The sequence below is a fragment of the Sturnus vulgaris genome, chromosome 2 (genome assembly GCF_052056855.1).
Source record: "Sturnus vulgaris isolate bStuVul1 chromosome 2, bStuVul1.hap1, whole genome shotgun sequence".
In the NCBI taxonomy this organism is placed as follows: Eukaryota; Metazoa; Chordata; class Aves; order Passeriformes; family Sturnidae; genus Sturnus; species Sturnus vulgaris.
The window spans coordinates 26,818,889-26,840,148 of record NC_142244.1 but is presented as its reverse complement, the minus strand read 5'-3'; the positions used below and the strand labels follow the sequence as shown (position 1 = coordinate 26,840,148).

Sequence of the window (21,260 nt, the reverse complement as noted above, 5' to 3'; positions counted from 1 at the left end):
CCCCCTTCCTGAGACGCAGAATGCAGCCCCCTCCCTTTTAATTATTTTAGGTCCAAATCAGAGGCCTTCAGGCAGGAGATGTGGGGATAAGGATAACAGTTCTTTACTGATATCTAACAAGGAAGAAAAACAACAGCTATAAAAATTGGCAACAGAACAGTATAGCTCAGCTCCAGTCCCTTTTGGCCGCAGGCCGTCTCCCTGCGCTCAGTTCCCGGTGCTGTGGGGGCAGGGCAGGTCCCGCGCAGTCGAAGAGGGCTGGGTGATGGCGGCCGCGGCCCAGGGGTGAGAGAGGACGGGAAAGTGACTCCCCCTCACGGTGTCGATCGTGGTGCTCAGTAGAGTGTCCGGATATAGTAGGGTGAGATGGGAGAGCAGCAGAGCGATGTCCAACGGCAGGGAGCGTGGATCTCAGTGCTGGGAGGGCAGGGGAGATGCCAGATCAGAGCCCGGGCTGTCCTCCCACTCCACGAGCCAAGCGAGAGAGTCCCCCGCTCCAGACCCCCCGTCCACCTTTCCTTTTCCGGTTCCCCCCTCCCCCTCCACCCACCCCCCTATGAGAGAACATTATCTGTCGTTTTAAGGTGTAGCCACAACTACTTAGCATAAGAATGGGAGAAATTCCACAGAAAGAAAAGGGAACAATTCAACCCCCAACACTTGCCTCTTTGTTTTAGGGATTGTTCTCCCCAACTCTAAGCACAAGCTGAATATTCATGAATATATATGAATTGGTTATCTTCTAAAAGCAAATACAAAGTCCCCATTATGCATGAGGTGCCTAAGCACCGGACAAAGCGAAGTGTCTGCTCTAGCCGTAGGTTTCCCAGGGACTCTGCTGCTTTAAACCAGTTACTCTTGCCTATTAAAACAGGATCAAAAATAAATAAAGAGGAAAAGATCTTTCGAGAGCTGTTTGAGGCAGCTGCAGCTAGTTCAGACTTCTACATCTCTTGACCTAACATGACTTCCAGGCTGCTTCATTGTCTGGATGGGAAGCTAGAAGGGAAGGTAAGATTTTTATCGTAGGAGCTGCTCACCAGTGCAGTCAACCTAATTTATATTAAGAGTTCATGTTGCTAAGTTGCTTGCCAGCACAGAGGTTCAGCTTCATGTCAGAGCTGTATTTGTGGTAGGAACAAATGGGTGTGTATGAGCACAGAAGTGTATAATGGCCCATTTGCAGGTGTTTGTGGTAAAGTGCACAGGGGAAATGGGCGTTTGTGGGTGGGAGCAGTCCTGAGGTTGTTGAAGATATCTGAGGATGGTTCATTCGTTATATAGATGATGGAGCTGACATGATGGCATTTAAGAACTGGGCATCACTTGGGAGACAGACCCAGGTCCAAGTGAGATGGCAGAGTATGAAAAATGGGGGGAAAAAAAGGTGAGTACTTGCAAGCGTGTACATAAAATATCCGAGACATGTCTATTATCTGTGCTAGGTCTGTCAGGAATGGAGTTGGGAAGTTAACTTTTTTCACAGCAGCCTGTGTAGTGCATCTGCCTTCAAAAGGGAAGTGGTGAATGGATTCCTTGTTTTGCTTTGCTTCCATTTGCAGCTTTTGCTTTTCTTGTTAAACTGTAATTAATCTTGACCACAAGGGGATTTTTTCTCCCCCTGACCTATTGAGATGTGGGGTATGAGAGTGGCTGAGTGGGCATTTGGTCGTGGTCAGCCCATCACTGTCCTGTCATTCAGGTGGCCTGCCTCCTTCCCAAGACCTTGTGGGCAGACAGTAAAGATTTTTAGGGATTTTTTACATTCTTTGGAGGTTGATAAGCAATTCAGAGAGCCTATGTGGGGAACTGCCTGGAGCAATAGGAAGGCATACCAGGGTCAGACTGACCTTGTGTCTGAATGCCTGGGAACACAGCGTCATTGCCCCTGAAAATATCACCCAGTACTGGTGCTATATATCAGTACAGCAAGTGCCTCTGGGCTGGCATTGCCAGACTGGGATTTCTGAATTGCCAGGGACTCCTGCTTCTCTGTGCAGCAAGGCAAGGGGGCTGCTGAGAGGGGAGCTTGGAGGTGCTGATCCCAGCATGTGCTGAAGAGCAAATCTGGGGCTTGTGGAGACCTCCGTGGCAGCCTCCCTTGCCCACATCAGTGCAGCTCAGATCTGCCACGTGTGTCCCTTTGCCTATGCTCTGTGCTATCCCAGGACATCAGAGTGGCTAGGACTGTCTCTGCTACTGATTTTGTTCCATCTCAGAGCAGCCAGATCTCCTGCAAACACCAAGGGGCAGAGGGGGGATGCCCTTGATCAGTCCCCATTGTATTTCTTCCACATCTTCTGTGCAAGTGGCAGAGAGACACAAGTTCTCCAGAGAACAGTCCTAGCAGGTGTCACCAAAATTGGAGCTTTTCTGAACTACAAGTGATTAGTCTCCACTTGCTTCCTTTTTCCAACCTCTAAGTGGAGTAAACCTGGTTTACCCTCAGAAGATGTTGAAGGACACAAGTGGGACTGATAGTTCCATGGGTCAGCTTCACACCCTGCAGAAGCAGCAGGCACAGGCATGGTCACAGCATGGTTTATGGGGTTCCTGGACACAAATCTCTCCTATAGCATGAGAGAACCTGGCACACATGCACCTGGCATGCCTCAGTGCCTCTCCCATCTTCCCCAAGGGCTACATATTTTTCTCACTGCCTTTGTACCAGCACCTTCTCCATCTCCAGGCCCACTATGCCACAAGACCTTGGCAGCCTCCTCTTTGCCTTGATCAGACCGACTACCTACAGCCCCAGGAGAAGGAGGATGAAGAGAGGGGACCACAGTGGCTGTTTCTCTCCCTGCATTTTGTATGCTTGTATGGAGAGGTGGGCAAAAATGATGGGGTTCTGCTCTGTGTCCCCTGCTCTGGCTCTCTATTCTTGCACTTTGTATGCTTGTATGGAGAGGTGGGCAAAAATGACGGGGTTCTGCTCTGTGTCCCCTGCTCTGGCTCTCTATTCTTGCACTTTTAACCTCTGACCTTCATCCTTTTTCTTCTGTGAATTGTTCCCATTTCTGTTGTTTTCCTTTATGCCCTCTTCCCCCTCCAAGAGCCATATGTTTTGGTTAGGATCAGCTGACACCCAAACTGAGGATAGGGTTTTCCCCAGCAGTCCTTGGCTGATGGCCACATAATTAAAAGCAGCAGGGGAGCAAAGGCAGGAACCCAATCCAGCATTAATGAGAGTGAGAAGTTGTTGTGTGACCGGCTGAGCTGCAGGAGCCCAGCCAAACAGCGGCACAACAACTGGCACCATGTGTGCAGGGCTCTATGTTAGCATAACATGCATCTCCATTACACCTGGGCTGCTCAGCCTCCCAGCTTTGCCCTGTCCTAATCATCCCTCTTGCATAAGCAAATGATAAAGACTGGATTCTACTTGTTTGCTGCAGGAAAAAAAGAGATGTCTGACATTTCTATTTCAGCAGAATTTTAGTGTTTCTGTCTTGTCCATCTCCAGAGCTATTGGGATCCTGATGGGGCTGGTCAGGCTAAGTGATGTGGGACTGGGCAGGGTGGAAGAGGACTATCTCGATTCTCTTTGCTGGGAGCCTGCTTCTCCCAGCAGGTAGTGAAGCTAGCAAGGTATGTCCATAGGCAGGGAGGACTAGGCAGGATACAAAAAGTTGTTAGGCTTTGCTGTCATTGCTGCATGGATCTGAGCACTGCTTGGATTTGTGGGATGCAGTTGCTTTGGGCCTTACTGCACTTCAGACCCCCAAACCTTTTCTTTATGCAGACTGATTAGACGCTGCCAGCTTCAAAATTCTCTTGGCTGGCCACTCTCTCACAAAGTGTATATTAAGAAACTCTTTCTCAATGTCACTCACTGCTACGTTGTACACTAAAACATGAGGGGCTTTACAGCAATTACAGTTGTAGTTTATTTCAGCTCCTGCATGTACAACAGAGCAGGGGCTTGCTGACACAGCTCAGTAAGCCAAAGATCCTGCTTTTGCACAGCCCTAACTGGTAGCAGATGTAGCGAAGGTCCTGAGGTCCCTGATGTGAATGTGATCAGATGTGGTTATATAGTTTAGCTATTACTATACCCCTGCACACAGCAGTGGTCTCAAACTGGAAGCTTGGCAGTCCATAACCTTTGTGCAATCTTGGGAATTGACTGCAGTCTGAAAAAACTACAGTTGATGAAGTCCAGAGACATCAAAATAGGCTATTGCTCACAACGAGCAATCTTTGCATGGTGTTAGCTAAGGAATGACATGTCATAGGTGGTCATATCTGTCATCTGTTTAGCTACAACAGCATAATTCACACAGTCAAAGAAGTTATGTCCCTAAAATTTCCCAAGTGGACAATCCTCATCATGGTTTTCTGACATCCACATAATTCAACATTTTTACTGCTCAAAGCAGCTAAGCAAGCACCAAAATTTCAGTGTAAGAAATCCTTTGAACAAAAGCAGCACCTTAAAGACTAGGTCACCATCCAAGAGTTTTTCAGCCTTTTCTGGAATAAGGGAATGCATGAGCAGTTTCTGCTCTTTTAGAATATGAATTCAGAATAAATTATGCCAGGGGCTTCAAAATTCATCATTTGGAGCTTGGAACTGTGGCTATCTTCTTTTTTCTTCTGCCTTCAGTGGGAGTCAAGATTGAAGCACGAGAGACAGAATTTTCTTGTTTGGACTCAGTTGTTTATTAATTCTTATCTATTGTACAGTAAGTTCCATAGCACCTCTGGCTAACAAGCCAAAAGTGAAAAAATGGAGCTGTATCTCACTCGTTTCAAGGTCTTTTAAGGCCTAACTATCCAATTAAAAACTAACATATATTATTTATAATTTTGACCCAATGACCAAACACCTCTGACCTGCAGTGTGATACTTTCTATCCAACCAAAAACTACTACATAAAATCAAGAGAAGAAGGAACAAGATGGAACAAGAGCCAATCCCCCAGAACCTCTATCTTGTCCCATACCTACTACTATATTCTAAAACCCCAAATTCCAAATCCTTCACCATGTGATATTACACACTTCTATTCAAACTACACACCAGTGATTCTAACTCCATCACTCAAATTTGGGAGTCTTCTCCAAGGCCTCAAGTCAAAAGCAGTGTTCTTTTGGAGGTCAGTGCCAGAAAGCACAGAAAGTTCAAAACTCCAAGGCTTCAGGGTTCCAACAGGGACATAACAAGACAGGCAGTGTTTGGTCTGTGTACATCAGAAGAGTTTGTAGGAGCATCTGCATTTCTGCAATGGAGAGTGACTCATAAGATGTGGCTCTTTCCACCCCATGTAGAAAGCAAACCCATCACAGGAGTTTCCACAGACTTTATCTCTTTGCACAAATCTCCACTGGAAAACTCCCCTTTCAGGGCAGGAATTCTGAACTGTGCCCTCAACAAAAGGGATATATGAGCATTTATGATTTTGAGGATGTTTCCTTTGCATGCAGCCTGAGTGGGGACCTGTGAGGTTGACATGACCACATCTCCAAGGTCAGTGACAGAGTTGCTCTGGGGATGGAGGTGAAGCTGTTCAGTGCTGAGCATAGTAGTGCCAAGCTGGCAGAGGCATTGCTGTGCTGGTTGGTGAGGACATGGCGTGGCCCCCACATCAGTGAACAACCAAAAACTGCCGCTGGGAGATGACATCCAGCCAGCAACATAAAGTGTACCCTGGTCTGCAGCACACACATGCTGTGGCTGTGAAAAGTGCTCACCTGCTCTCAAAAGCCTCTATAAGCATATTCACTGGCGTGAATCACAAAGTTCTCCTGTGTAATGACAGCTGTATCCCAGCAAAAGCCCCAGTGCAGAAGCTTCATACTGGCTTTGTAGAGCCTTCCAGAGGTGGAACCTCCCCAGCACCTAAAAATGCCCCAGGCTTCCACTCTAAGGAGAGCTGTTGAAATGTTACCTGCAAACATGATTTTGTCTTGCTGAATACAGCAAGACAATATTGCACTCCACTGCAATAACACTAAAGATAGAAAGTGTGCCTGTGCAATAGGTCAGATATGGAACAATGTCCTGTCATAAACAGAGTTTGGCGTCATCTACACAGAAGGGATCAGCCTAAGTTTACTATATCACAGGTTTGCAGAAATCATGCACCAAATCCTGGTATTTCACTAGCTTCAAGAGTGGTGCTAACTCAGAAAATAGTTAAATTCAGTTCTAGTTCTCTGTGGATGAAAAGGATTAATTTTCCAGTACCACAAGGGGAATACTGTATGTGGCTGCTTCAGGGCTGTGGTATTTGCAACAGGGCTGAGAGTTTGGCAGGCCGAGGAATAGGAGGCAAGAACAAGCCATGAACTGTATCTGTGAGGCCACAACAACGGATGAAGCTGGAGCAAAGTCATCCAAATGAAAATTGTCCATATGTGAAGCAAAGACTGGCTTGCGAAAACCTGTCTCTGAACTTGCCCACATAGAATGGATGTTTAGGTCTCAGTCTAAGCTTTTCCTGGAAGCTCAGGTTAAGAGGTTAAGAGCCAGAGCAGAAGAGATCCCAGGGTTCATATCAGTAGAGAGGTCAGACTGGGTAACAGAGTCTAAATCCAGCAACTCCTTTGTCCAGTGACTCATGAGGATGAGAGCAGTTTTGCAGAATGACAGTTTCAGGCCTTTGGGTGGTTTGAAGAAGGCACCTCAGTGCTGATGCATGTGAACTGCTCTCAGCTGAGCTCTGAGTAGGCAGCATGAATGACATTTGACCAATCTCTGTATCGCCACCATCATAGACAGTGAAAATAATTGCACAAAGGGTTCCTCACCTGCCTCCCCCACTCTGACTGTAATGGAAGGTGAGAAAGCATGGGCTGTGTTTTCATCCAACCTGAAAGAGACTGAGGAACCACCACAAAGGGTTCAATCAGGTGAAAGGTCTGCACTGCAAAAGGCAGGGGAAAAAAGAACCTGTTCTCTTTTCCCACTGGGGAAAAACCAAACTCTTAGTGTGCCTGAAACACACTAAGAAGACCCCCATCAATACCATTAACATTCTCTAAATAATAAGGTGAGTGTATCACTTCCTGAGTAGGCTGGAGGGTTGTAGGGCTGTTAAATACATGTCAAAAAGCATCTGTCAGACATGGGCTAGGTTTAGTTAATCCTGCCTTGGAGAGGGGAATGAGTTAGCTGATCTCAAGGTTTAATTTTATGTTCAGTGATTTCCCCATTCCTCATGGTACTGAGGAACCAAATACAGCTATTTAAAGCTTTGTACAGTCTCTATTGGTTTGTGTTTCTTCCATTAAAAAACCCAAAAACAAAAAAACAAAAACTCAAAAAACCAAACAGACTCACCTATGGTTTATTTAGGAAATAAATAGATTTTCAGGGAAGTAAAACATCCTCTGTTTATTCCACAGTCAATGCTTAAGGGAGAACTGTGAGAGAAACCAGGTCCAGCAGTGCTTTCTAAATGCAGGCAAAACTTGTCGTGTGGGAACAGAAAGATAAACCACAGCCAGCACAGCAATCTCTCCTGTAAGTGCCTCCAGTTTCTTGGACTGGTGACTTTCAACTTCTCTGATTATAGATCGTCAAATGATTTATTCCCCTTGAAGATGTAGGCCCCATACAGTGAATTTAAAGTGGCCAGCTTTCTGGCTGCTCTCCTTAATTACCTTTCAGAATAGAGGGCCTGCAGGCTATGGGTCTTTGCTGAGGAGAATGCAGAGTTAGGCTCTTCAAAACCAAATGCAAGGGATCAGGCATCTGAACGCAGTATTGCCTGGGCCTCTGTCTTGGATTACCCTCCCAGGGAGCATTTTATATCTCTGACCTCTTCTTTGGAACAGACCTAAAAATAAGCAGTTCAGAGTCAAGGGGGCTGTGCACAGGCAGAGGGAAAAAAGAAGTCTTTTTGATTAACAGTGACAGTCTGTAACCCCCCTGGGGCTTGTCAGCAACCTTATCACAGGCTGCCCTGCCATTTCTCACGCACTCAGAGAAGTCACTGGGCCTTTGCTCAGACATGGGACATGGTGTCTTCCTAGGCCATTTGCACCCCTCACAAAGTTCCCTGACATACACATCTCAGGACAGTGACACTGCATAGCTTTTGTAGCAGGGTAGGAGCCTTGTGGAGGTTATATGAGTTCCTCACTGCTGCACTTCCTGCGGGCTGCCAGGCATTTCTCTTCCAGTTCATGCCCTGGAGGACTGGAACACTCCATATTGCAGCACAGAGCATTGTAAGCAGAGACTGAAATGGGTGGTGCTTGGCAAACACAGTGGAAAGGAAAAAGAGGGTGACCTGGAAGGATTGCTGTTCTCACTTCATTTTTCCATTGCATCTGCTGTTTTGTTTTGGGTTTTTTTTCTATCAAGCCCAAAGAGAGAAACAGAACAGAAACAAAATATAAATGGATTCTCTCAGTGTAAGTGCTACAGCAGAGGAGCATTGTTGAAGAGATGAAAGCAAAAAGGTCTGGGTTATAGTCTCCATCCTTACACTCACATCCTGCTCTATCTTTTCCCTCCCTGTCTCACTTTTTCTCCATCCCACTACCACTCCCTCTCAGGGTGCTGAGCTGGTGCTTGTGCTGGTGCTTTGACACGGATATCAAAGAATTATATCACTCACAGATTGGCCCTGAAGAGACATTTTTGAAAGCACCTCAGCTCTCCCCACAGCATATTTGCAACAGATACAATGGCTAAAATATGACAGCAATTGAAGATGACAAGAATAACATTGTCATCTGAGCTGCTGGGAGCAGCCTCTGGCTGCTCAGAGGGGCGGAGTGTCCTGGTGAAGTATTGACTTCAAAGCTCAAACTGTATAGAGGGTGCTGGCCTCCTGCAACACCACTCCCAAACCACCTCTGGCAGAAGATCAATCTCATTGGCATCTCCCTCCCCTAGAGAAACTTGCTACCTGGTCCAACATAGTCCCTCTTCTGGCCAGCTCAGCTGAATGTCCAAGGAGTGAGTGGTCCAGGGAGGTCCTATCCTGCAAAGGAACTGGCATGGGGAAGCGTTGTTCTGCCACTCTCTGGGCTGTGTCCTACCTCTCCAAGGCAAAGCATGCAGTGCAGTGCTCAGGGATACCATGTGTCCCAAAGGAAATCTGCTTCACCCTTCCCTACTCGCATGTCTCCCACACCACCTGCCTCTATCCATCCCCAGGCAGCAGGAGAGCCAGAGGACAAGGGTTATCTGTGCTCCACACCAACAGACTGGCAGCTTCAATTGCCCATTTCCATGACAGAGTCACGGGCTGCAGAGAAAGGTTTGCAGAGGGCAGAATGCCAGGAAAGTCCCTGGAGAAGATCTACGTAGATTCCCTTTTAAACCACAATCTCACCCACAGGACCCATGACAACTGCTCTGTCCTAGAACTGAATACATGGAAAACGTACTTATTTTTATACATTTGACTGGCAATGGGCACAAGGTAGACCACTGAACTTGGATCCCCCTTCACTGGCAGAGCTGCAGTGGCTAAGGGAATCGCAGCTCCCAAAGCCTCAGAGTAATCATGCTTGCTTGCAAGAAAAGTTTTGAAGCTGGAGGACCCTTTACTCAGACCTGGAAACAGAAAAGCCAACATTTCTTCACTCCACAGCATGTCTCTGAGAAGCATAGGTACCATGAACTGCCTTGAAACAAGATAGCAACCAATAGCATGCTCCCGAAGTTAGGACACTTCCTAACGCCATCGAGGAGGCTGTGTATACGCCCTGCCTCTGAGTGTAGCCTCAGGGAAGGCACTGCCTTGGTTTCCAGCACCTCAAACCTGATAAAACTAACCTGTCCTGCTCTTGCTTTTACTCTCCAAGAACATGAATTCCTCTGCAAACCCAGCACACACCAGTCTCCACATTTAGCTGGCCAAGTAGACCCTCTGGAGCTGTGGCCTGGGCCCTTTAATTGCTGCTCCTGTATTTCATATAGCTCGTGCAAACCTCCTGTTGTAACCTGAGCAGACAAAATTGGTGCTGGCGCTGGAAAGCAGTTATGCAATATGCAGGAGGTAAAACCCTCCTCCGTGAAAGGAGATATAAGTGGGAGGTTCCAGTTCCTGAGGTGAACACCATGTCCCACGAGAAGACTGGGAGAGAGGAGATATACATGTCATAGAATCATAGAATGGTTTGGATTGGAAGGGGCCTTAAAGATCATCTAGTTCCAACCCCCATTCCAGTGACTGTCTCTCTCCTTGCTCTTCTCCCAGACCATCTCTGCCATGAAGGTTGGACAGATCTGGCCCACGAGGGGAAAACACTGATGGAAAAAACAGCAGTCTGAATCTGAAAAGCCAATAGACATGAGGCTTGTGCAGATGCTGTTCACCCTTCTGAGCATGTTTCAAGTATCTCCTTTTTGTCTTCAAAGCTGTCAAGTCAGCCACTTGTTCACTGAATTGTATCTTGTCTTCCCTCTTCCAATGCTGCCCTTGAGCATGCAAACACGGGAGGCTGCTGAGGCAGAGCTGGGAAGGTGCTGGGCACCCCCACAGGCCCCGCTGCTCCCAAGGGCAGGGTTTGGCTGAGGCAGACTGACTCTTGCATGTGTGAGCAGCAGGGCATGGATCCTGTTTCCTTGCACTGGCATGTGCTGCACTGTGTGGTGGAGCTGTACCGGTTTGAGCCGTCCTGTCTCCTCAGGTGAAGTCTGAGGCTGATCCCACTCCTGCTGCCGGGGCAGCTGCTCCAACCTGTAAAGGCAGGATTTTGCCCACAGCATGTTTTTCTCCAGCCATGCAAATTAATTTGGAATTAACCAAGAAGTGGAATCTAACCGGTGCTCTGCACCACCTACCTGTGTTGGAGCTGCTGATATTCCTGTCCTCCTTTTCTCCCTGATGAAAGCCTCCAAGTTGCCAGCTCCATGGAGCTGCCCCCCCACCCTTAGCCAGAAAGACCTGGCTTCCAACACTGCCAGTCCAGCTGTGAACAAATGTCCACCAGTTTCTTGCTGCATTTTCCTGCATGAGCCATGCAAAATATTTGGATTTTGGCTGCAGAAGGTCTTGCACCCTGCTCCTTTCTAAGCCTTGCAAGAAGCTGCCTTGCTTTCCCCTGTCTGATTAAGCACATTCCTCCCTCTCTCTCTTCTTTGCTCTGCCCTGTAGAAATTTCCAAAGCATTTTTGTGGTATCCAAGACCTAGAGACAAATTCATGAGCTGTGGAGATGTGGTTTCTGTCATGTGCTCTCAGCTCTTGAATCCAGGCTAGGGCAGGGGTGGTGGGTCCACAAGCATGAGGACACCCACTGTGCTCCTTTCCTGAGGGTCAAGGGGTACTTACTGTTTCACAGCTATCTCTTTCTAAGTGAAATCAAATTGCTCACTGTGTGCTGATTGGGAAAATACTGTCTATGCATTCTCTCCCAGATTCCTGACTCTCAAAATAATAATAATTATGTGGCCTGGAAAAAAATTATTGTAAACCATAAGCCTGGGAACTGCTTCTATTATTCAGCTTTATGGGAATCCATACAGCTCCCATGGAAGGGGATTATTTACCTAGGCCCTGAGAAAAAGTAGAGGAGCCTGAATGCTCCTTCTGGCTATTGTATTGCCAAATCCCACAGCAAGGCGTCCAAAGAGTGATTTCCTCTACCTGCCATTGATCCTTGTGGGCTTGTCGACCTCAGCACACAGGCATCCTTTGGGTCACCAGCTGCTGGGAAGCCAGACTATTGTTTAAGGGCTTTTGTCCCAGACAGAGGAGCTAAGGAACCAGGCTTTTAAGGTGTCCCCATCACAAAGTGACTGGCTTGCAGCCTGGCACTTGCTCGGGCCTTTCCTAGCTTTGCTGCTGGAAAGCCAGCTGGATTTGGACCCATTTCGATGAGGCCAAAGGAAGGAGTGGCCCTGGGATGTCCCAGTATGAGCTGCGCTCACCCTGCATGAGGGAGCCTCCCTGCATCTCTGCAGCTGCAAGGGGATGGCTCCACAACAGCCTCCATGGATAGGATGGAACACCCAGGACCCTCAACTTCCTCCTGGTCCCTAACTCCCAGCCTGATCTTCTAATCCCTGCCGGGCAGAAGCAGGAAGGCCCAGTTTCAATATAGTGCATGAATTGGAGCAAAGGAAATGTTCTCTAAGAGCTAAAAGTCTTGCAGGGAAGCTTTCTAACAGGGATGTTGCCCATGGAATGTATTTACAGAAATGTGCATGGAAGGAATGTGGCATGAAAGGAAACCCAAAGAGGCCCTTCATTCTTGCCATGGGCTTGCAGAGCCCTTTGTGGTTCTTTTTATGGTGACAACCTTAGAGAAAGAAACAGAAATGTTTGTTTTCCAAGCCAAGGTTCAAAGGGGGTTTATAGCTCTGATGGGAAAGTCTCTGTTCAAGGTTGCATCTGTCTCAGCACAAACTATACTTTAGAGACAGCTCAGGAGGAAGCAAGCTGTGATTTCTTCCGCACTGATGCTGGCAGGCACTTCACTGGTAAGCTTGGAAAGAGCTGTCTTTTCTTTTTCTAGGTGAGGCATATAGCAGTGCCTTCATGTGAGCATTTCTCCCCTCTCCTGCCCTCTCAGGGCTTCAGAAAGGCCCCAGAGCAAAACAGCCAGCCCCTAGTGCCATCACATTGTGACTAGAAGCTTTCCTCTCTGGCTTGCAGCTGGAGCTCCCTCTTCCTGCCCTCTTCAGGGGTGTTATGTACCACCACAGCTTTGTCAATGGCAGCAATATTATTTTGATGCTGCAATCGCTCCTTTTTTGGTAACTCAATGCCTTGAGAGGTGCTGCTGATGGATTAGGACAGGAATGAGAAAGTCACTTTTTACAGCAGCCCAGCAGTAATGCCAGAAGTGCACCCAGGGTCTGAAGAAGGTCTGTCTGATGGCCCCCATAAGAAGAGTTGTGCTACTGTTCCTCCCGGTGCCACCTGGGCAAGGAACACAGGGGGAGTCTGTAGGTATTCCCAACCCACACAGCATGGGGCTGCCTCAGAGACACCTGAGCTGGTGCATCTCATGGCCCTGTGTGCAGTGCTGGTCCAGGACTGGGGACATGCCAGTGTGACTCCGTGCCTGGGCTCCCAGCCCACACCTCCTGTGCAGCTGGCCCAGGCAGTCTCCATGCCCTGCAGGGATCACAAAGCACCAGCATGCCCAAAGGACCTGCCCAAGGTTCCCCTGGGAGTCTGCAGCAGAGCAAAGGTCCAAGCTCTATGTGACCCAGCCAGTGCCTGAAAGCAGAGCCACCCCAGTCCCTGCATCAGCCTGCACAGTGCATGGGGGAGTGGGGTGACACTGGTCTCAGGCACCAATCTCTCCATCTTCTCCCTGATTTTGCCCAGTGAGGGGCATGCAGAGGCGTGGAGAAACACTCTTCTCCCCCTCTGTGCTCAGTGGATGCGGACCACAGTGGCAGTCAGACAGAGCTGCTTACTCCAGCACAGTGCTGCCATTGTCCAGCTGAGCTCTGGGCCCTCTCATCCCCACCAGGCAGGCACAGCCAGGACCTTTGCAGCCCAGAAACACAGACAACAAGGTGAAGGGAATGGATAGAACCCTCTGGAGCAGGCAGTCCACATTTTTATCTCCACGGTGCAGCCCCACTGCTTTTTGGACTTCTGTGCAAAAGATGATATAAAGGAACACAGTAAGGTGGTGGCTAAAAAAGGGAAAATCTGATTGAATAGGAGGGGAAGGGAGAGCAGATGACTCTGAGATGTGAGGAGTAAGACAGAACCAGTGCGACAGAGCTGGGCTGCAAGCTGGAGAGGAAAAGCCGTGAGCCCCATGGGAGCTGGGCAGTGGGAAGAGACAATGCGATGGAGAGGAAGGAGCCAACTCCCACTCTGGGACAAGCACAAGGCTGCAATTAGAGAGAGGAGACAGCGTGTCTGCCCAGGCTGGGAAGTCTCCTGCCATGGACGCATGGTCGTGCAGGGGCTGGAGCAGAAACCCCCTGCCTGCTCTGTGCCCCTGCACACAGCTCCCCTTCGACTGGCACCCCAAGGGGGCTAGAAGCCCCAGGGGCAGACACTGGCAGTAACTGTGGCTCCAAGGTGAAGGGGCTTTGCTCCACAGCACTGGTACAAGATGTCTGGATTGCTTGGTGCTTGCATGGCAGTGGCATGGTCATACCAGGCCCCCTTCCCTAGGTCAGCCTTTCTCCTGCCTCCTAAACCAGCTGATCAAATACCAATGTCCCCCAGGCAAGCAGGTTGCTTGACTGCTCACCTCTCACAAGGGTGCAAGCACCCTTCTGGAATTTTCCAGGATGAAGGATGCTATGGAAACAGGCAACTCCAGAGCACAAGCTCTGGTTTTAGTGTCCTCCTCTGCACTGTGATTATCTAGCTCCCAATGGAAAATTCAAGTTTGTTTGGAAACAGTCTCTGGGTTTGGCTTGAAAAGGCTCAGAAAATACCATGCAAGGGTCACAAACTTTTAGCACAAGTCATGTTTGGCTGGGGCTGTAAAAGAGGAGGGAGGTAGAGGAGGAATATGAGCACACACCATTTTTGCTGCTGCAAACTTGGCTGGGAAATTCTTTGCATTTCACTCCCTCTGGACATGAAGGTCCAAGAAAATAGTTTAGTGCTTTTAAAAGAAAACAAATGAGTCATGCAGCCAGAGGAACTGATTTCCAAATTTGCTTTTTATGGCTCATTTTCATCACCCAGCCAAGAGACAGATGAAGCAGAGCTCCTGCAAACTTCTGCTAAAGTGACAGCAAAGGGAGATGCTTGAAAAAAAGCCATCAACTCCTGGCAAGGACAGAAGAAAGAGGAGAGCCCTGGTGAACCAACAGTGGTTTTTTTGAATATAATAATACAAAATAATATACTTCAGACTTGCAGTGGTTTTTGCTTCCTGATCAACAGTTTTACGCCAACCCAACTGCTTTCCTCTTTTTCTGGTAATTTTAATTTTGGTAATTTTTTCTGGTAATTTTCAGTGAGGTGAAATTAAATACCAGGTGCAGAAGGAGACCTGGTGGTTTTCCTGCCATTCTCATCTGCATGGGAGCAGCAGGAGCTGGGAGTTAAGGCAGCACGGTGTATTCACTGACCAGGCAGACACAGAGAAGTGTCTAAGATCACCACAGTGTATTTAAAGCTGTGCAGCAATGACACCTAATTTGTTTTTGCCTAAAGAGAAGTTAGGGTTGGTTTTGTTTCATTTTAAATAAAGACATTTGGGCTCCAAAGGTAATTTCCGTGGAATAACAATGCTCTTTTCAGAAAGGGGCACCGGCAAGGTCTCTGTTACTCTCAGTGCTCCCACTCAGTTTGAAAGCCCAGCTGCATCTCAGCTGGGTGAGCATCCCCTGGGCTACCCTCTACACGTTGCAGCAGCTGCTGTCCCAGTGCCCCCACCACGGGAAGTGCAGGTGGGGTGTTCACAAGCACCCAGTGCCTATTTTATCAGTAAAATGAGGATGATGTCCCTCAACCTAACCCAACCTCAGTGGCACCTCTGTGCCTTCTGAGGATAGTGCATCCCCAGCAGGCAACGTACTACTGTAGATTCTCGTCATCCTCATCAGGTATGGCATGAGGAGTAGATATAGTAAAAAATTCTGATTTTAAAATAGGTCATTTGCAGTGAGGGAAGGTTTTCCATGAGCTGTTGCCTTTAAATGGCAGGTGAACATCCTTCACTGACTTCAGTGAACTTGGTACCATGATCTGTATCTATGCAGGTACATTGAAGCTAGGCAATGCAGGAAGCATTCAGCAGAGCTGAGTGAAAAAAGAGCAGGCAACTTGGTTCCCAGGTCCAACTACATAACATACTTACTTTCCTACATGCTTCCTAAATTGCTACTCTCTCAGGCTTTAAGCAGGCAGAAAGCATTGAAGCTGTGAAAAAGGAAACTTGAGGCTCAGGCTATTCTCTATCTTGCAGGCATGTAATTGCCAAAAACTTCCTCTCTGCTTCAGTGCAGCCCCTAGCATCACTTCCTATCAGTCAGTCTTCAAGTTACTGGGCACTTTGCTTGAAAAGTACCTTATCTTTTATTTTATATGGGGAAAGGATCTTCAGAAGAAAAGGCCCTTGAGTTAAAAAGAGCTCCCCTCCTTAGCAAGCACTGCTGTTTGTCACCCTCTTGGAAATTTGTAAACCCTTTTCTCTGTATTTATCTAACTCTGCTATTTTGGGATTTGCCATAACTGTCTGTGCCAATGAGGTGTGTGTGGAAGGGAGAGCATTTGTGCTGCTTGGCTGATATTTTTGGCCAGTGCAGAGCTAATTTCTGAGAACCTGGGTACTGCAGGAAGATGCAGTTCTTATCCCCTAATCTCTCTACCTCCTTTTCCTCTTCTGAGAGCATTGATGCCCAGAGTGGCTCAGCAATCCCCAGCATAGATGCCTCTGAGAATGCTGAGGGATGGAGGAAAGGGAAGAAGGAGACTGGGATGGATGGCACAACTGGCTGCAGTTGGACCTCTTCTCCTATGCCAGCACTCTTGTAGCTACTGGAAAATTCATCATGACAGCTGAAGGAGGTCTGCACAATTTTGCCTCCCAGGGGCTTGGTGGGACAGTGATGCTCCATAAGACAAGGCATTTTACTTCCTCTACTCTTCCCAAAACTGCCCTGGCAACTCCCAGACAGCCAGTTCCCGTGTGGGAAAGAGCAGCACGGGCCAAATGTAGCCAGCCAGGAACAGAAAGGAAAGGACTTCATCAGCCCACAGTCCTCCCCCGGGAGGTGTAAGTGCATACATATTGTATGCATACATGTGTGTATGTACCTTAATACCCTACAGCTTACAAGATACTCATAATTTTAATTTTCTTGTCTGGCAAGGGCCTTTCCAAACCAGCTCCAGACACAGTTAACCATCCGCCCTATGCTGCTCACTTGTGCTGTCAACAGAGAGATCTGTCCTAGCCTAACCAAAGTTGTGTTCAGAGCCATTATACATCTACTGATCATACACAAAGGTCTTCCAGATTTCTTGGAAGCTCGCAGGAAATTTTTTTTCAGCTCCAGAGTTTTGATTAGGGCTTGTCTTCCAGTAGCTAGGAGGTCACAGTGTCTGCACAGATCACAAACTGAACATCTGCATCCTATTACACAGCATGGTTATTGTTTTTCAACATTCTCCACGTCTTCTAGCAGTGACAGCGGTGATTAAAGCCTGGAGTGGATTCCTGAGTAGCATTTCAGCTTCCTTTACTTTCGCATCCTGAGCATAAACAGGAGAAGAGGGCTTTCTTGGACACTAGGTCAAGAAGCCCATGTGCCTTAGGGTGATGCTGACACACTGATGAAAGCCCGGAGATGTCAACTGGTACAAAGAAGCTGAACAAACCTGCCAAGGTTTGTTCAATAGCAGGATGTCACTGCAGCTCTCAGGGAGGAGATTTCCATTCACTGATTTGGCTCCCATGCCAAAAGCAGTCCAGTGGTCCAAGGAATAAAGTCTTTGTCTCCAGGAAGTGACCTGCAGCAGATTCTGGCAGTTCAGAGTGAGTGACAGGGATTTGGTTTCCCATCTGCAGTGCCAGAGCAGCAAGACGAGGAAGGAGGAGGTGTGTGAGGCAGCCTCTGGGCAGGACACCTCTAGGCAGCCCCCCTCGCACCTCTCACATGGTCTGGAGCTCCTGCTGCAAGGAGGCTCCATAAACCATCTTGTTGGAGACTGGGACTTTATTGTTCTCCTTGGTGGAGGGAGGGGAGAGAGGTCAGGGAGATCAAGAAGCTAAGAGGAAAAGGATTACTCATGTCAAGTCTATAGCAAGAGGCTGGAGCTGCCAGCAAGTATTCCAGACAGGAGACAGTCTCAAAATTTCCTGACTGAGAAAAGATTTCACTTTCTCTGCTCATTATGCATGGTGGCATTCATGAGCCCACATTTCTAGGCTGTTTGGTTTGGCCTTGTGCAGGTCAGCATTCAACATTCAAGAAACTTCTTTCACTGTAATTTTCCCTACAAGTCTGTGAGGCAGGAAAATGTCTATATATGAGGGCAACTGCTCCGGGTGGGGTCCCAGCACTGAAAGCAGCTGCTGTCTACGGTCTGGATCCAGCCAGAGAGGAGAGACAAGGCCAGACTCACCCAACTGCTCACTCCTTCTCCTGAGAAGAGGGGCTGTGGCACACACCAGGGCACATGCCCTGCACAGCAGCTCCTGCTGTTTCCCCTCACCAGTTGCAGTCCTCTGCAACTCCTCTCTCATTACCTGTCTGGTAGGTCTCTGCTTGTCTGCACATCCATCTCCTCCTTGGCGTGTGCCAGTGTCCTGTCCCTATGTGCCTGCCTACACGTGCAGCCCTGTCTGCATGTCTTGCTCTCAGTAAAGGCTCAGGTTGCTCGGGGCTGCCTGCACATCCACGTCCATCTGTGTTTTTCTGCTCAGTTACGCTTGTGTGCCTCTCCCTGCATCTGCCTTCCAGCGCCTGCCTGCGTCTCTGCTTGCATCTCCCTCCACTGGCCTTTTTTATCCTGGTAAACAGGACAGGCACGTGCATCCAAGCCCCATGCGACTAAGTTGGCTGGAATTGCACCGGCTGAGAGCCAAGACAAAGGACAGGGAAGAGGAGGAGGGATGGGGGAAATGAAGGGGAGTGAAAGGGCTACTGGAAAAGGCATAGGGGACAAGCCAGCTTCTTGTTGCCTTTGCATTGCTCTCACGGAAAAGATCTTCAGATAAGCCTGCTCACTATGATAATGACCTAGTGCCTGCAAGCCACCAAGCTGGAGGTGAAGAGAAGCTCTCCTTCATCCCCCAAGACAAAAAAGGCAGCTGCCTCTTGGGCTATTGGGGGTCAAGGGTGGGGGGCACAGATGCACATCAGAGGTCAGGCAAAAGGGGAGGGCTGCAAGGCAGTTGGAAAAGGCAGACTCAAGGCAAAAATCCTCCAATTTCAGAAAAATTGCAGGTTGTGCAACTAAGGCTGTTTAAAATAGGAGTAACATTACACCCCTCCCTCAGAGAAAGGGCAGCTGGCCCTGCATGACATAGTTTGGACATACCTGCTCAGAGCCTTGCTTAAAAATTTGACCCCTACATACCATACCACACCACACCACACCACAGCACACCACACCACACACCAGAAGAACTGCCACCTGCATGAGGAACTTCCGTGCTGTGCCCACAGGTGTGGTGGTAGGTGGGTGTAGCGGGGGAGGATGCTGCAGCAAGGGTATGTTGAGACTTTCCAAAAGAGTTTGCAAAGGGCAGGGGAACTGTGGCTGTTGTGGGCTTTGAAAAGTGCAGAGGACCCTGATGGGCCAAATTACAAGAAGCAGAGAGGTCAGGTGAGAAACCCTAGAAGAGGAGGGAGTGGCAAGGTTTCTGCAGAAATAGCTGGGAGGAGGGGTGGAGCACATTGGCTCTTGCTTCTTGCCATGGCATATGCCACACAAGTGATCAGAGCCACCTTGGGGCACTGGCAATGCTGGCAATGTACACATGTGCAGGGAGATGCAGGGGTAGGGAAGAGCACAGCAAGAGCACAAAGGCAGGCACAGGATGAGTCAGCTGTACCAGCTGATGACTAGGGGGGTCCTGGAAGCTATCAACATTTCTGTCTCACTTTCTGGAAAATACCTAGCCTCAATGGAAAACTACTGCAGCAGAAGTTACCAACGCAAGCCCTGCTTTGAATACAGAGCCAAAACCAACACAGGAATGCTTGCTTTCCCAAATTTTAATATGACTCTTTTAGTCCTATATGGAACCAAAGAAACTTTAATGAATTAATTGACACAATGGAAGCAAGGGATGCCATCCAGACAACCTGGGCTAACTTAAGAACTGGGCAAATCCAAGGTCAAGTTGTTGTGCCTTGTGCAATTGTGCTCATTAACGCTTAATCCAATTTCAATCTCAGCAATGTCTTCTGGGAGATCAGGACAGAAGACTCTAAGTGATTGAGGAGATGCCTGACGCTTCCTTCTTCGCCTGGCCAGCCAGCAGATGACAGCAAGCAGGATCAGGGCAACTGCAGTGGTCCAGAACAGCCACCCAGAAAAGAGCTGGGTTTCCTCTGCATTCTTGCTCTTCTCAATCTCCTGCAGCAAATTAATCAGCTCCTGGTGCAGATACATCTCATGTTTCAGCATCTGTTTGGCCATGGCTCTGTTGATGTGGTGATGCTTCTTCTGGCCAGGCTGGATGATCTCTCTGGCCACTGCAGCTAGGAGGAGAGCATTTGCTGCAGCCATGGCCTGGAGGAGGTGAGAGGAAAGGGGGCTCATCAGATCTGTGGAATAGGGAGCTAGGGGCATCCGGAATATTCCCATAGTCTCTCTAGGCACCTGCCATCTCTGGGAGCCCCGAGCCTCTCTGCCCTGAGACCCAAGGGCAGTAGTGCCCTGTCCTGAGGGGCTCAGCTCTGTTTCAGAACCCCCTGGCATCTGCCCTGTCCTCCATCCAGACCAACCTTCTCCCTGCATGAGCACTCACCAACACCTAAGTCCTACATGAGTGCAGCTGTGGTGGAGCTGGGGCTGCCTACTGATGCCCCTGGTGACTTGTCTCATTGTGACACTTCCTCCATGATGTCACAGCCACCAGAGCCACATCACCGAGCCAGCAAGCTCAGGCTTTGTCTCCACCACTCAGCTCAGCAAGGCCTGGCCACCAGACCCAGAGCAAACCCCACCTGCAGAAGTGAGCTCCCAGGAATGCTCTTGACAAAGAGACTCCCCTCCAAAACCGTAAGTGAAATGAAAATGGGGACTGCAGGTGGATGTCCCTGACATAGGGGTGTGATGTTTTCTGGGCCAGGTGGTCTGACTCCAAGTTACCTTGAAAAGAAGTACTATGAGCCCTTGGGCAGAGATAACTCTACCCCTTCTCATCCTCTTGGCTTCCTTCTGCTGGGGCATGGCATATGGATAGCAGTTAATTTAAGAGAAATTTTATAAAAATCAGTGCAGTCACAGTTAAAGGGCTAGAGAGGGATGCCTGCAGCTGCCAGTGCTCTCAGGTACAGCAGAAGGAGGGGAAATCTTCACTTCCCATGGAAGAAGGATAAAAAAAAAAATCTCATTACTTTTATTTCCCTCAACTACCCATTTAACTCCTCGTGCCTTCTGCTTGTTCCTCGCTCATTAAATTTCCTCGGATGACCGTGTTTCAGGGCAGAAGGCTGGTGTGGGGGGTGTGCAGGTCTCCCAGTCCTTGGCTAGCTGCAGGGAAGGAATTGGGGTGTGCGCACTCTGTGTCCTGACTGCTTTGTAATGGAGATGTAACAAAGGGAACACTGCAATCATCACTGCAGGTTAGGAGAGAAGCAGCCCTCCCTTAAATGAGGACGTGATATACCTGGCAAGACTCTACCCCTTGTGGGGAACAACAAGCTCTTTCACTCCAGGCCCTGGCACAGCCAGG

General features: G+C 48.6%; 1 protein-coding gene and 1 long non-coding RNA gene across 6 annotated transcripts in view; one reads left to right on the top strand and one right to left on the bottom strand.

Annotated features, from left to right (window-relative positions):
* The first annotated feature begins 793 nt into the window (after nucleotides 1-793).
* LOC148224689 (uncharacterized) overlaps nucleotides 794-21,260 on the top strand; it is a 57,940-nt gene continuing 37,473 nt past the window's right edge. The window contains exons 1-2 of the long non-coding RNA XR_015801216.1: nucleotides 794-1,011; nucleotides 1,285-1,387. This is a non-coding gene — a long non-coding RNA (uncharacterized LOC148224689). The remainder of the gene's footprint in view (nucleotides 1,012-1,284; nucleotides 1,388-21,260) is intronic.
* Nucleotides 4,642-21,260, bottom strand: part of MAB21L3 (mab-21 like 3) — a 71,204-nt gene continuing 54,585 nt past the window's right edge. For 4 of the 5 annotated variants that reach the window (XR_015801211.1, XR_015801210.1, XR_015801214.1 and 1 more), the window contains one exon: nucleotides 4,642-20,092. The gene's annotated coding sequence lies outside the window, so the exon portion shown is untranslated. The remainder of the gene's footprint in view (nucleotides 20,093-21,260) is intronic. The other variant, XR_015801212.1, reaches the window with a different exon arrangement.